The sequence below is a fragment of the Pseudophryne corroboree genome, chromosome 4 (genome assembly GCF_028390025.1).
Source record: "Pseudophryne corroboree isolate aPseCor3 chromosome 4, aPseCor3.hap2, whole genome shotgun sequence".
Taxonomy (NCBI): domain Eukaryota; kingdom Metazoa; phylum Chordata; class Amphibia; order Anura; family Myobatrachidae; genus Pseudophryne; species Pseudophryne corroboree.
The window spans coordinates 189,291,425-189,304,916 of NC_086447.1; positions in this window are offsets into that span (position 1 = coordinate 189,291,425).

Below are 13,492 nucleotides of genomic sequence, written 5' to 3' on the forward strand. Positions count from 1 at the left end.
GGAGTGGCACTGCAGTGTCACGCAGGATGGCCCTTCCAAAAAACCCTCCCCAAACAGCACATGACGCAAAGAAAAAAAGAGGCGCAATGAGGTAGCTGACTGTGTGAGTAAGATAAGCGACCCTAGTGGCCGACACAAACACCGGGCCCATCTAGTAGTGGCACTGCAGTGTCACGCAGGATGGCCCTTCCAAAAAACCCTCCCCAAACAGCACATGACGCAAAGAAAAAAAGAGGCGCAATGAGGTAGCTGACTGTGTGAGTAAGATAAGCGACCCTAGTGGCCGACACAAACACCGGGCCCATCTAGGAGTGGCACTGCAGTGTCACGCAGGATGTCCCTTCCAAAAAACCCTCCCCAAACAGCACATGACGCAAAGAAAAAAAGAGGCGCAATGAGGTAGCTGACTGTGTGAGTAAGATAAGCGACCCTAGTGGCCGACACAAACACCGGGCCCATCTAGGAGTGGCACTGCAGTGTCACGCAGGATGGCCCTTCCAAAAAACCCTCCCCAAACAGCACATGACGCAAAGAAAAAAAGAGGCGCAATGAGGTAGCTGTGTGAGTAAGATAAGCGACCCTAGTGGCCGACACAAACACCGGGCCCATCTAGGAGTGGCACTGCAGTGTCACGCAGGATGTCCCTTCCAAAAAACCCTCCCCAAACAGCACATGACGCAAAGAAAAAAAGAGGCGCAATGAGGTAGCTGACTGTGTGAGTAAGATAAGCGACCCTAGTGGCCGACACAAACACTGGGCCCATCTAGGAGTGGCACTGCAGTGTCACGCAGGATGGCCCTTCCAAAAAACCCTCCCCAAACAGCACATGACGCAAAGAAAAATAAAAGAAAAAAGAGGTGCAAGATGGAATTGTGCTTGGGCCCTCCCACCCACCCTTATGTTGTATAAACAAAACAGGACATGCACACTTTAACCAACCCATCATTTCAGTGACAGGGTCTGCCACACGACTGTGACTGATATGACGGGTTGGTTTGGACCCCCCCCAAAAAAGAAGCAATTAATCTCTCCTTGCACAAACTGGCTCTACAGAGGCAAGATGTCCACCTCATCATCATCCTCCGATATATCACCGTGTACATCCCCCTCCTCACAGATTATCAATTCGTCCCCACTGGAATCCACCATCTCAGCTCCCTGTGTACTTTGTGGAGGCAATTGCTGCTGGTCAATGTCTCCGCGGAGGAATTGATTATAATTCATTTTAATGAACATCATCTTCTCCACATTTTCTGGATGTAACCTCGTACGCCGATTGCTGACAAGGTGAGCGGCGGCACTAAACACTCTTTCGGAGTACACACTTGTGGGAGGGCAACTTAGGTAGAATAAAGCCAGTTTGTGCAAGGGCCTCCAAATTGCCTCTTTTTCCTGCCAGTATAAGTACGGACTGTGTGACGTGCCTACTTGGATGCGGTCACTCATATAATCCTCCACCATTCTTTCAATGGTGAGAGAATCATATGCAGTGACAGTAGACGACATGTCCGTAATCGTTGTCAGGTCCTTCAGTCCGGACCAGATGTCAGCATCAGCAGTCGCTCCAGACTGCCCTGCATCATCGCCAGCGGGTGGGCTCGGAATTCTGAGCCTTTTCCTCGCACCCCCAGTTGCGGGAGAATGTGAAGGAGGAGATGTTGACAGGTCGCGTTCCGCTTGACTTGACAATTTTCTCACCAGCAGGTCTTTCAACCCCAGCAGACTTGTGTCTGCCGGAAAGAGAGATCCAAGGTAGGCTTTAAATCTAGGATCGAGCATGGTGGCCAAAATGTAGTGCTCTGATTTCAACAGATTGACCACCCGTGAATCCTTGTTAAGCGAATTAAGGGCTCCATCCACAAGTCCCACATGCCTAGCGGAATCGCTCCGTGTTAGCTCCTCCTTCAATGTCTCCAGCTTCTTCTGCAAAAGCCTGATGAGGGGAATGACCTGACTCAGGCTGGCAGTGTCTGAACTGACTTCACGTGTGGCAAGTTCAAAGGGCATCAGAACCTTGCACAACGTTGAAATCATTCTCCACTGCGCTTGAGACAGGTGCATTCCACCTCCTATATCGTGCTCAATTGTATAGGCTTGAATGGCCTTTTGCTGCTCCTCCAACCTCTGAAGCATATAGAGGGTTGAATTCCACCTCGTTACCACTTCTTGCTACAGATGATGGCAGGGCAGGTTCAGTAGTTTTTGGTGGTGCTCCAGTCTTCTGTACGTGGTGCCTGTACGCCGAAAGTGTCCCGCAATTCTTCTGGTCACCGACAGCATCTCTTGCACGCCCCTGTCGTTTTTTAAAAAATTCTGCACCACCAAATTCAAGGTATGTGCAAAACATGGGACGTGCTGGAATTTGCCCAGATTTAATGCACACACAATATTGCTGGCGTTGTCCGATGCCACAAATCCACAGGAGAGTCCAATTGGGGTAAGCCATTCCGCGATGATCTTCCTCAGTTGCCGTAAGAGGTTTTCAGCTGTGTGCGTATTCTGGAAACCGGTGATACAAAGCGTAGCCTGCCTAGGAAAGAGTTGGTGTTTGCGAGATGCTGCTACTGGTGCCGCCGCTGCTGTTCTTGCGGCGGGAGTCCATACATCTACCCAGTGGGCTGTCACAGTCATATAGTCCTGACCCTGCCCTGCTCCACTTGTCCACATGTCCGTGGTTAAGTGGACATTGGGTACAACTGCATTTTTTAGGACACTGGTGAGTCTTTTTCTGACGTCCGTGTACATTCTCGGTATCGCCTGCCTAGAGAAGTGGAACCTAGATGGTATTTTATAACAGGGGCACACTGCCTCAATAAATTGTCTAGTTCCCTGTGAACTAACGGCGGATACCGGACGCACGTCTAACACCAACATAGTTGTCAAGGCCTCAGTTATCCGCTTTGCAGCAGGATGACTGCTGTGATATTTCATCTTCCTCGCAAAGGACTGTTGAACAGTCAATTGCTTACTGGAAGTAGTACAAGTGGGCTTACGACTTCCCCTCTGGGATGACCATCGACTCCCAGCAGCAACAACAGCAGCGCCAGCAGCAGTAGGCGTTACACGCAAGGATGCATCGGAGGAATCCCAGGCAGGAGAGGAATCATCAGAATTGCCAGTGACATGGCCTGCAGGACTATTGGCATTCCTGGGGAAGGAGGAAATTGACACTGAGGGAGTTGGTGGGGTGGTTTGCGTGAGCTTGGTTACAAGAGGAAGGGATTTACTGGTCAGTGGACTGCTTCCGCTGTCGGCCAAAGTTTTTGAACTTGTCACTGACTTATTATGAATGCGCTGCAGGTGACGTATAAGGGAGGATGTTCCGAGGTGGTTAACGTCCTTACCCCTACTTATTACAGCTTGACAAAGGGAACACACGGCTTGACAAATGTTGTCCGCATTTCTGGTGAAATACTTCCACACCGAAGAGCTGATTTTTTTGGTATTTTCACCAGGCATGTCAACGGCCATATTCCTCCCACGGACAACAGGTGTCTCCCCGGGTGCCTGACTTAAACAAACCACCTCACCATCAGAATCCTCCTGGTCAATTTCCTCCCCAGCGCCAGCAACACCCATATCCTCCTCATCCTGGTGTACTTCAACACTGACATCTTCAATCTGACTATCAGGAACTGGACTGCGGGTGCTCCTTCCAGCACTTGCAGGGGGCGTGCAAATGGTGGAAGGCGCATGCTCTTCACGTCCAGTGTTGGGAAGGTCAGGCATCGCAACCGACACAATTGGACTCTCCTTGTGGATTTGGGATTTCGAAGAACGCACAGTTCTTTGCTGTGCTTTTTCCAGCTTGAGTCTTTTCATTTTTCTAGCGAGAGGCTGAGTGCTTCCATCCTCATGTGAAGCTGAACCACTAGCCATGAACATAGGCCAGGGCCTCAGCCGTTCCTTGCCACTCCGTGTGGTAAATGGCATATTGGCAAGTTTACGCTTCTCCTCCGACAATTTTATTTTAGGTTTTGGAGTCCTTTTTTTACTGATATTTGGTGTTTTGGATTTGACATGCTCTGTACTATGACATTGGGCATCGGCCTTGGCAGATGACGTTGCTGGCATTTCATCGTCTCGGCCATGACTAGTGGCAGCAGCTTCAGCACGAGGTGGAAGTGGATCTTGATCTTTCCCTAATTTTGGAACCTCAACATTTTTGTTCTCCATATTTTAATAGGCACAACTAAAAGGCACCTCAGGTAAACAATGGAGATGGATGGATACTAGTATACAATTATGGATGGACTGCCGAGTGCCGACACAGAGGTAGCTACAGCCGTGGACTACCGTACTGTACTGTGTCTGCTGCTAATATAGACTGGTTGATAATGAGATGTAGTATGTATGTATAAAGAAGAAAGAAAAAAAAACCACGGGTAGGTGGTATACAATTATGGACGGACTGCCGAGTGCCGACACAGAGGTAGCTACAGCCGTGGACTACCGTACTGTACTGTGTCTGCTGCTAATATAGACTGGATGATAATGAGATGTAGTATGTATAAAGAAGAAAGAAAAAAAAACCACGGGTAGGTGGTATACAATTATGGATGGACTGCCGAGTGCCGACACAGAGGTAGCTACAGCCGTGGACTACCGTACTGTACTGTGTCTGCTGCTAATATAGACTGGATGATAATGAGATGTAGTATGTATAAAGAAGAAAGAAAAAAAAACCATGGGTAGGTGGTATACAATTATGGACGGACTGCCGAGTGCCGACACAGAGGTAGCTACAGCCGTGGACTACCGTACTGTACTGTGTCTGCTGCTAATATAGACTGGATGATAATGAGATGTAGTATGTATAAAGAAGAAAGAAAAAAAAACCACGGGTAGGTGGTATACAATTATGGATGGACTGCCGAGTGCCGACACAGAGGTAGCTACAGCCGTGGACTACCGTACTGTACTGTGTCTGCTGCTAATATAGACTGGTTGATAATGAGATGTAGTATGTATGTATAAAGAAGAAAGAAAAAAAAACCACGGGTAGGTGGTATACAATTATGGACGGACTGCCGAGTGCCGACACAGAGGTAGCTACAGCCGTGGACTACCGTACTGTACTGTGTCTGCTGCTAATATAGACTGGATGATAATGAGATGTAGTATGTATGTATAAAGAAGAAAGAAAAAAAAACCACGGGTAGGTGGTATACAATTATGGACGGACTGCCGAGTGCCGACACAGAGGTAGCTACAGCCGTGGACTACCGTACTGTACTGTGTCTGCTGCTAATATAGACTGGATGATAATGAGATGTAGTATGTATAAAGAAGAAAGAAAAAAAACCACGGGTAGGTGGTATACAATTATGGATGGACTGCCGAGTGCCGACACAGAGGTAGCTACAGTCGTGGACTACCGTACTGTACTGTGTCTGCTGCTAATATAGACTGGATGATAATGAGATGTAGTATGTATAAAGAAGAAAAAAAAAAAAACCACGGGTAGGTGGTATACAATTATGGATGGACTGCCGAGTGCCGACACAGAGGTAGCTACAGCCGTGGACTACCGTACTGTACTGTGTCTGCTGCTAATATAGACTGGTTGATAATGAGATGTAGTATGTATGTATAAAGAAGAAAGAAAAAAAAACCACGGGTAGGTGGTATACAATTATGGACGGACTGCCGAGTGCCGACACAGAGGTAGCTACAGCCGTGGACTACCGTACTGTACTGTGTCTGCTGCTAATATAGACTGGTTGATAATGAGATGTAGTATGTATGTATAAAGAAGAAAGAAAAAAAAACCACGGGTAGGTGGTATACAATTATGGACGGACTGCCGAGTGCCGACACAGAGGTAGCTACAGCCGTGGACTACCGTACTGTACTGTGTCTGCTGCTAATATAGACTGGATGATAATGAGATGTAGTATGTATAAAGAAGAAAGAAAAAAAAACCACGGGTAGGTGGTATACAATTATGGATGGACTGCCGAGTGCCGACACAGAGGTAGCTACAGCCGTGAACTACCGTACTGTGTCTGCTGCGACTGGATGATAAATAATGATATAAAAAATATATATATATCACTACTGCAGCCGGACAGGTATATATTATATAATGACGGACCTGCTGGACACTGTCTGTCAGCAGAATGAGTTTTTTATAGAATAAAAAAAAAAACACCACACAAGTCACACGACGAGTGTTTAACTTTTTCAGGCAATCACAATATAGTATACTATACTGGTGGTCAGTGTGGTCAGGTCACTGGTCAGTCACACTGGCAGTGGCACTCCTGCAGCAAAAGTGTGCACTGTTTAATTTTAATAATATGTACTCCTGGCTCCTGCTATAACCTATAACTGCTCCCCAGTCTCCCCCACAATTAAGCTGTGTGAGCACAGTCAGATATTATACATAGATGATGCAGCACACTGGGCTGAGCACACAGATATGGTATGTGACTGAGTCACTGTGTATCGTTTTTTTCAGGCAGAGAACGGATTATATTAAATAAAACTGCACTGGTGGTCACTGGTCAGTGGTCAGTCACTAGTAAACTCTGCACTCTCTAGTACTCCTAAGCTCCAGTAAATCAAGTGTCTCTGTCTCAATCTCACTCTCTCTCTTCTAATCTAAATGGAGAGGACGCCAGCCACGTCCTCTCCCTATCAATCTCAATGCACGTGTGAAAATGGCGGCGACGCGCGGCTCCTTATATAGAATCCGAGTCTCGCGATAGAATCCGAGCCTCGCGAGAATCCGACAGCGTCATGATGACGTTCGGGCGCGCTCGGGTTAACCGAGCAAGGCGGGAAGATCCGAGTCGCTCGGATCCGTGTAAAAAAAGCTGAAGTTCGGGCGGGTTCGGATTCCGAGGAACCGAACCCGCTCATCTCTACTTTGAACCAGTATTCTAATACCACTCTATCATTGCATACCACACTTCCCAACATTTATCTATGGAAAGTTAAGACAAAATAAGCCACTTCCACAATCTACCCGATTCCCTCCCCCAATGTCAACTTTTGGTTGAAATTGCTTTAATTTTCATGTACAGTATGTCTGCAATGGTTCAATATCTGTAAATAGGGGAAGCCATCTACTGCCACAGATAGTGTAATTGCCAGATATTATGGTATTTTGAGAAATCGGAGGATTCATGGAGCTTGATTCTGTAGAAGCAGATCTGAGGAGTTGTTTTCCCATGATTTGAGAAGGAGCTGAGGCAGCTCAGCAGGTTGCAGTGTACAGGTGATGCTATAGGATTGAGGCCATTAACTGTGAGTGTAGTTGTCAGGACAATAAAAAAGTAGGAGGGTTCATTCAGACAGGAACTGCTGTGACAATAGAGACAGTCATGTGATACTGTCTAAATTTATTTAATTTATTTAATTTAAACCCCAGACGATGACTGCGTAGTAGGCAGTTTGACGGGGAAACTGAGGAGGACAGGCCATGCTCGATGAAGCTTTACCTCAGGGATTGTGAGGGAGTCCTGGCTGCCTGTAATTGCAGTCCAGCTGTTGTTTATGCTCCAGATCTGGAACAGCTAACACAGTCCAGCCACAGTTTATCTGAGGTCATTTATTAAGCAGCACCCCCGGGATGGCCAATACAGCTAAAGATATATCGGCATATTTGGCTGTGTGTACATTTGCTGTCAGACTGCCAGTGACTGGCCCAGTTGGTACAACACATCGGGTGGATTGCTAATAAGTGTGCATGCACTTACTGTACCAATCATCAGATAGGTCAGCTGATGGACCCATTAGCCAGGTGTGTACCCAGCTTTAGATGCGCAGCCAAAAAAATTACTCAACTGTATGTGTGACTCAGGCCCTTGTATGGGGATGTAGTCATGTGACTGGCGGTCATATAATACTTATATTAGATGTCAAACCATTCATTTTGGGCTGTTCTTGTGTGTGTGTTTTTATTTCTTAATGCTGATTTAGCGGGCTTAGACTCGAGCATGACGTTGCGTCACTTCCGGTGATGCAATGATGTAAACAAACTGCTGTCACAGAAGGATCCGCAATATACACGTCCTCCAGTGACAATCTGCAAAGTATTAAGATCACATTAAATACATATAGTATAATCAACTTTATTTCAAAGTCAGCATTCAGGCCACCAAGCCCGCAGTGTGGCGAGTACAGTGAGCCCACAAGGGGCTTGCTGCACTCGTCTGCCTCCCCTACCCACACCGGGATTTCGCTGCCGGGAACCCAGTGTTAGTATGCTGACGGGCAGTCTCCCAACCGCTGGCCACGCATATCACAACCCCTTAGATGTATGCTTTATCTCGCTCATGCTGGTTGGGATACAAGTAGTTTGAGTGTGAAACCCTGCCCAAGCAAGGTATCATCATTAATAAGGCCACTTTGGGATAGAAATACCAAAGTGACTTTAAAAGTGATTGCTGTATTATAATATGTTCTGTTGAACTGAGGATATACCAATATTTTAATACTTGTTTATTACAAGTGTGAAAAAGTAGTTATAAAAAAGAATGAATCAGATTTAGCCACTAGCTTTAAAATGGGGAGGAGACAACCATTAAACAACTTTTCCAGAGGAGCTTGTGATGGAGGAGCTGCGCCTGGCTAGCCTTTCTGTCCCAATGACTTGCATGGCTAATCCGGAGGAGTGAAGGTAGAACCGGAGGCAGGGCTATTGGAAGTGACAAGCTGTGGGAGGAGAGACAGGTCTGAGGAGAGATCCACTCAGAGTGCAGGAACATCAGGAAAAGGAAAGCACAACAATGAGGTCCTGGGAACTAAGAAACTCACCTCCCAGCAACGAGAATTGTCCCATGGACCCAGGTCAGTGGTGGTGAGCCTAGCAGTGTATGAGTAAGAGCCGTGAGGTAAAGCAATATGTATGAGTAAGAGCCGTGAGGTAAAGCAATACACACCTCAGCTAGCTCCTCTAGCCTGCTAGCAGCCTGCTTGCCCACTATAACAGTCCTGACACGTACTAAACAAAGTAACTGAGGAGGGAGTGTGACTGGTAAACTGTAGCCACTGTGTACAATCACTAAGCAAATCACAAGTATTTACCTCTGCTGTTATAAATATAGTGAAGCAAAGGAGAGAAATAGATCTTCCTATTTACGGATACATGATTTAGGACAACACCCCCATTTACAACTGCCATACCAAGTGGTAACCTTGCAGTACTCGTGAGAAAGTGATTTTAAAGAAAGTAGGGCTGAAAGGAAAATCTTTGTGAGAATTTTTTTTGTCTACCAGCCTTAAAACACAGTCGACTTTTCTGCATAGGGAGTTGAGTAACATACTGTATTACTACTTGTTGGCTTGGAGCCCGGAAATTGCAACATTGTAGTCAGTGTTTGCAACATTGAAACTTTACAGCGGACAAAGTTCCAGTGAGATATTCTCTTTACTTGTTTGAGCTGCAGTATCTTTAGTAAAAAGGGACAGTAATTCCTCCTTGCTATAACCAAAATTCAGCTTCATTACTACAGTACCTTGGCAGTCAGATATCAACCCATTCAGGATTTACTGCAATAAACACAATAGCAACCTGTGCACCAACAAGGTTAACCCACCATTAAGCTGACAAAAGACCTATATACCACTAAGGTTGTTTTATACTGCAGTAAAAGAAAAGAGGGATGCATAATCTAACTTGTCTCTGGTCGCACCCCCGAACGTCCAGTGAAAAACTGATAATCCACTGACGGACATTAGTTGGGGTTTCCCCTTTTTTCAAATATAAAAATAAGATTTTACTTACCGGTAAATCTATTTCTCGTAGTCCGTAGAGGATGCTGGGACTCCGTAAGGACCATGGGGAATAGACGGGCTCCGCAGGAGATAGGGCACTTTAAGAAAGCTTTGGACTCTGGGTGTGCACTGGCTCCTCCCTCTATGCCCCTCCTCCAGACCTCAGTTAGGGAAACTGTGCCCAGAGGAGATGGACAGTACGAGGAAGGATTTTTGTAAATCTAAGGGCGAGATCCATACCAGCCACTCCAATCACACCGTATAACTTGTGATAAACTACCCAGTTAACAGTATGAACAACAACATAGCCATGGTTCAACCGATAAACTATAACATAACCCTTATGTAAGCAATAACTATATACAAGTCTTGCAGAAGAAGTCCGCACTTGGGACGGGCGCCCAGCATCCTCTACGGACTACGAGAAATAGATTTACCGGTAAATAAAATCTTATTTTCTCTAACATCCTTGAGGATGCTGGGACTCTGTAAGGACCATGGGGATTATACCAAAGCTCCCGAACGGGCGGGAGAGTGCGGATGACTCTGCAGCACCGATTGAGCAAACAGGAGGTCCTCCTCAGCCAGGGTATCAAACTTATAGAACTTTGCAAAGGTGTTAGACCCCGACCAAGTAGCTGCTCGGCACAACTGTAATGCCGAGACCCCTCGGGTAGCCACCCAAGAAGAGCCCACTTTCCTAGTGGAATGGGCCTTAACCGATTTCGATAACGGCAATCCTGCTGTAGAATGTGCCTGCTGAATCGTGTTACAGATCCAGCGAGCAATAGTCTGCTTTGAAGCAGGAGGGCCAACCTTGTTGGCCGCATACAGAACAAACAGAGCTTCAGTCTTCCTGATTCTAGCTGTTCTAGTCACATAAATCTTCAAAGCCCTGACCACATCCAGGGACTCGGAATCCTCCAAGTCCCGTGTAGCCACAGGCACGACAATAGGTTGGTTCATATGAAAAGAGGAGACCACCTTTGGCAGAAACTGAGGACGAGTCCTCAACTCTGCCCTATCCACGTGAAAAACCAAGTATGTGCTTTTATGTGATAAAGCCGCCAATTCTGAAACACGTCAAGCCGAAGCTAATGCCAACAACATGACCACTTTCCACGTGAGGTATTTCAACTCCACAGTTTTGAGTGGTTCAAACCAAGGTGACTTGAGGAAACGTAACACCACGTTAAGATCCCAAGGCACCACCGGAGGCACAAAGGGAGGCTGAATATGCAGCACCCCTTTCACAAAAGTCTGTACTTCAGGAAGAGAGGCTAATTCTCTTTGAAAGAAAATGGATAAGGCCGAAATTTGGACCTTTATGGACCCTAATTTTAGGCCCAAAGTCACTCCTGTTTGAAGGAAGTGAAGCAGACGGCCAAATGGAACTCCTCCGTAGGAGCAGCTCTGGCCTCACACCAAGAAACATATTTCCGCCATATACGGTGATAATGTTTTAACGTCAAGTCTTTCCTAGCCTTGATCAGGGTAGGAATGACTTCCTCCGGAATTCCTTTTTCCGCTAGGATCCGGCGTTCAACCGCCATGCCGTCAAACGCAGCCGTGGTAAGTCTTGGAACAGACAGGGCCCCTGCTGCAGCATGTCCTGCCTTAGAGGAAGATGCCACGGATCTTCTGTGAGCAACTCTTGCAGCTCCAGATGCCAAGTCCTCCGTGGCCAATCTGGAACAATGAGGATTGTTCTGACCCTGCTCATTCTTATTATTCTCAACACTTTGGGTATGAGAGGAAGAGGAGGAAACACATAGACCGATCTGAACACCCAAGGTGTCACCAGAGCGTCTACCGCTACCGCCTGAGGCTCCCTTGACCTGGCGCAATACCGCTTTAGCTTTTTGTTGAGACGGGATGCCATCATGTCGATTTGAGGCAGTCCCCATCGATCCGTGATCTGTGCGAAGACTTCTTGATGAAGTCCCCCCTCTCCCGGATGCAGCTCGTGCCTGCTGAGGTAGTCCCAGTTGTCCACCCCCGGGATGAACACTGCTGATAGTGCGCTTACATGGCCTTTCGCCCAGCGTAGAATCCTGGTCGCTTCTGCCATGGTCACTCTGCTCCTTGTTCTGCCTTGCCGGTTTATATGAGCCACTGCCGTGACGTTGTCCAACTGAATCAGAACCGGTTTTCTCCGAAGCAATTCCTCCGCTTGACACAGGGCGTTGTATATGGCCCTCAACTCCAGGACGTTGATGTGGAGACAAGTCTCTAGGTTTGACCAGAGACCTTGGAAATTTCTTCCCAGTGTTACTGCTCCCCAGCCTCGGAGGCTTGCGTCCGTGGTCACCAGGACCCAGTCCTGAATGCCGAACCTGCGACCCTCTAGCAGGTGAGCACTGTTCAGCCACCACAGGAGAGATACCCTGGTCCTGGGAGACAGGGTGATCCTTTGATGCATTCGTAAATGGGACCCGGACCACTTGTCCAAGAGGTCCCATTGAAAGGTCCTCGCATGGAACCTGCCGAAAGGGATGGCCTCGTATGAAGCCACCATCTTCCCCAGGACCAGCGTGCAATGATGCACTGAAACCTTTTTTGGTTTTAAGAGGTTGCTGACCATGGCTATGAGCTCCTGAACCTTTTCGATTGGAAGAAAAACCTTTTTCTTGTCTGTGTCTAGAATCAGGCCCAAAAAGGTCAGACGCGTTGTAGGGACTAGCTGGGACTTCGGTATATTGAGAATCCAGCCGTGTATCTGCAATGTCTTCATGGACAGAGACACACTGTCCAGCAACTTCTCCCGAGATCTCGCCTTTATGAGGAGATCGTCCAAGTATGGGATAATTGTGACCCCCTGCCTGCGCAGGAGCACCATCATTTCCGCCATTACCTTGGTGAAAATCCACGGGGCCGTGGAAAGCCCAAACGGCAACGTCTGAAATTGGTAGTGACAGTCCTGCACTGCAAATCTCAGGAAAGCCTGATGAGGGGGGAATATCGGAACATGAAGGTATGCATCCTTTATGTCCAGGGACACCATCCAATCCCCCCCTCCAGGCTGGCGATGACCGCCCTGAGTGATTCCATCTTGAACTTGAACCTCTTCAAGTACAGGTTCAGAGATTTTAGGTTTAAAATGGGTCTGACCGAACCGTCCGGTTTCGGTACCACAAACAGGGTCGAGTAATATCCCTCTCCTTGCTGGAGATGAGGAACTGTGACAATCACCTGTTGAATATACAATTTTTGGATTGCCGCCAACACTAGCTCCCTCTCTGACAGGGATGCCGGCAGAGCCGATTTGAAAAAAACGGCAAGGAGGCAAGTCTTCGAATTTCAGCCTGTATCCCTGAGAAACAATCTCTAATGCCCAGGGATCCACCTGCGAGTGAACCCAGACGTGGCTGAAAAACCGAAGACGAGCCCCCACTAGATCTGCCTCCCCCCGGGAAGCCCCAGTGTCATGCGGTGGACTTTGCAGAGGCAGGGGAGGACTTTTGCTCTTGGGAACTAGCTGTGTGCAGCTTCTTTCCCCTACCTTTCCCTCTGGCAACAAAAGACGATCCCCGTACATTTTTGGTTTTATTGGTACGAAAGGACTGCATTTGATAATGAGGTGCCTTTTTTGTATGCTGCGGGGGGACATAAGGTAAGAAATTCGACTTACCAGCCGTGGCCATTGAGACAAGGTCCGAGAGGCCGTCTCCAAACAACTCCTCCCCTTTGTAAGGCAAGGACTCCATATGCCGCTTTGAATCGGCATCTCCCGTCCACTGTCGGGTCACCAAGAGCCGCCTAGCAG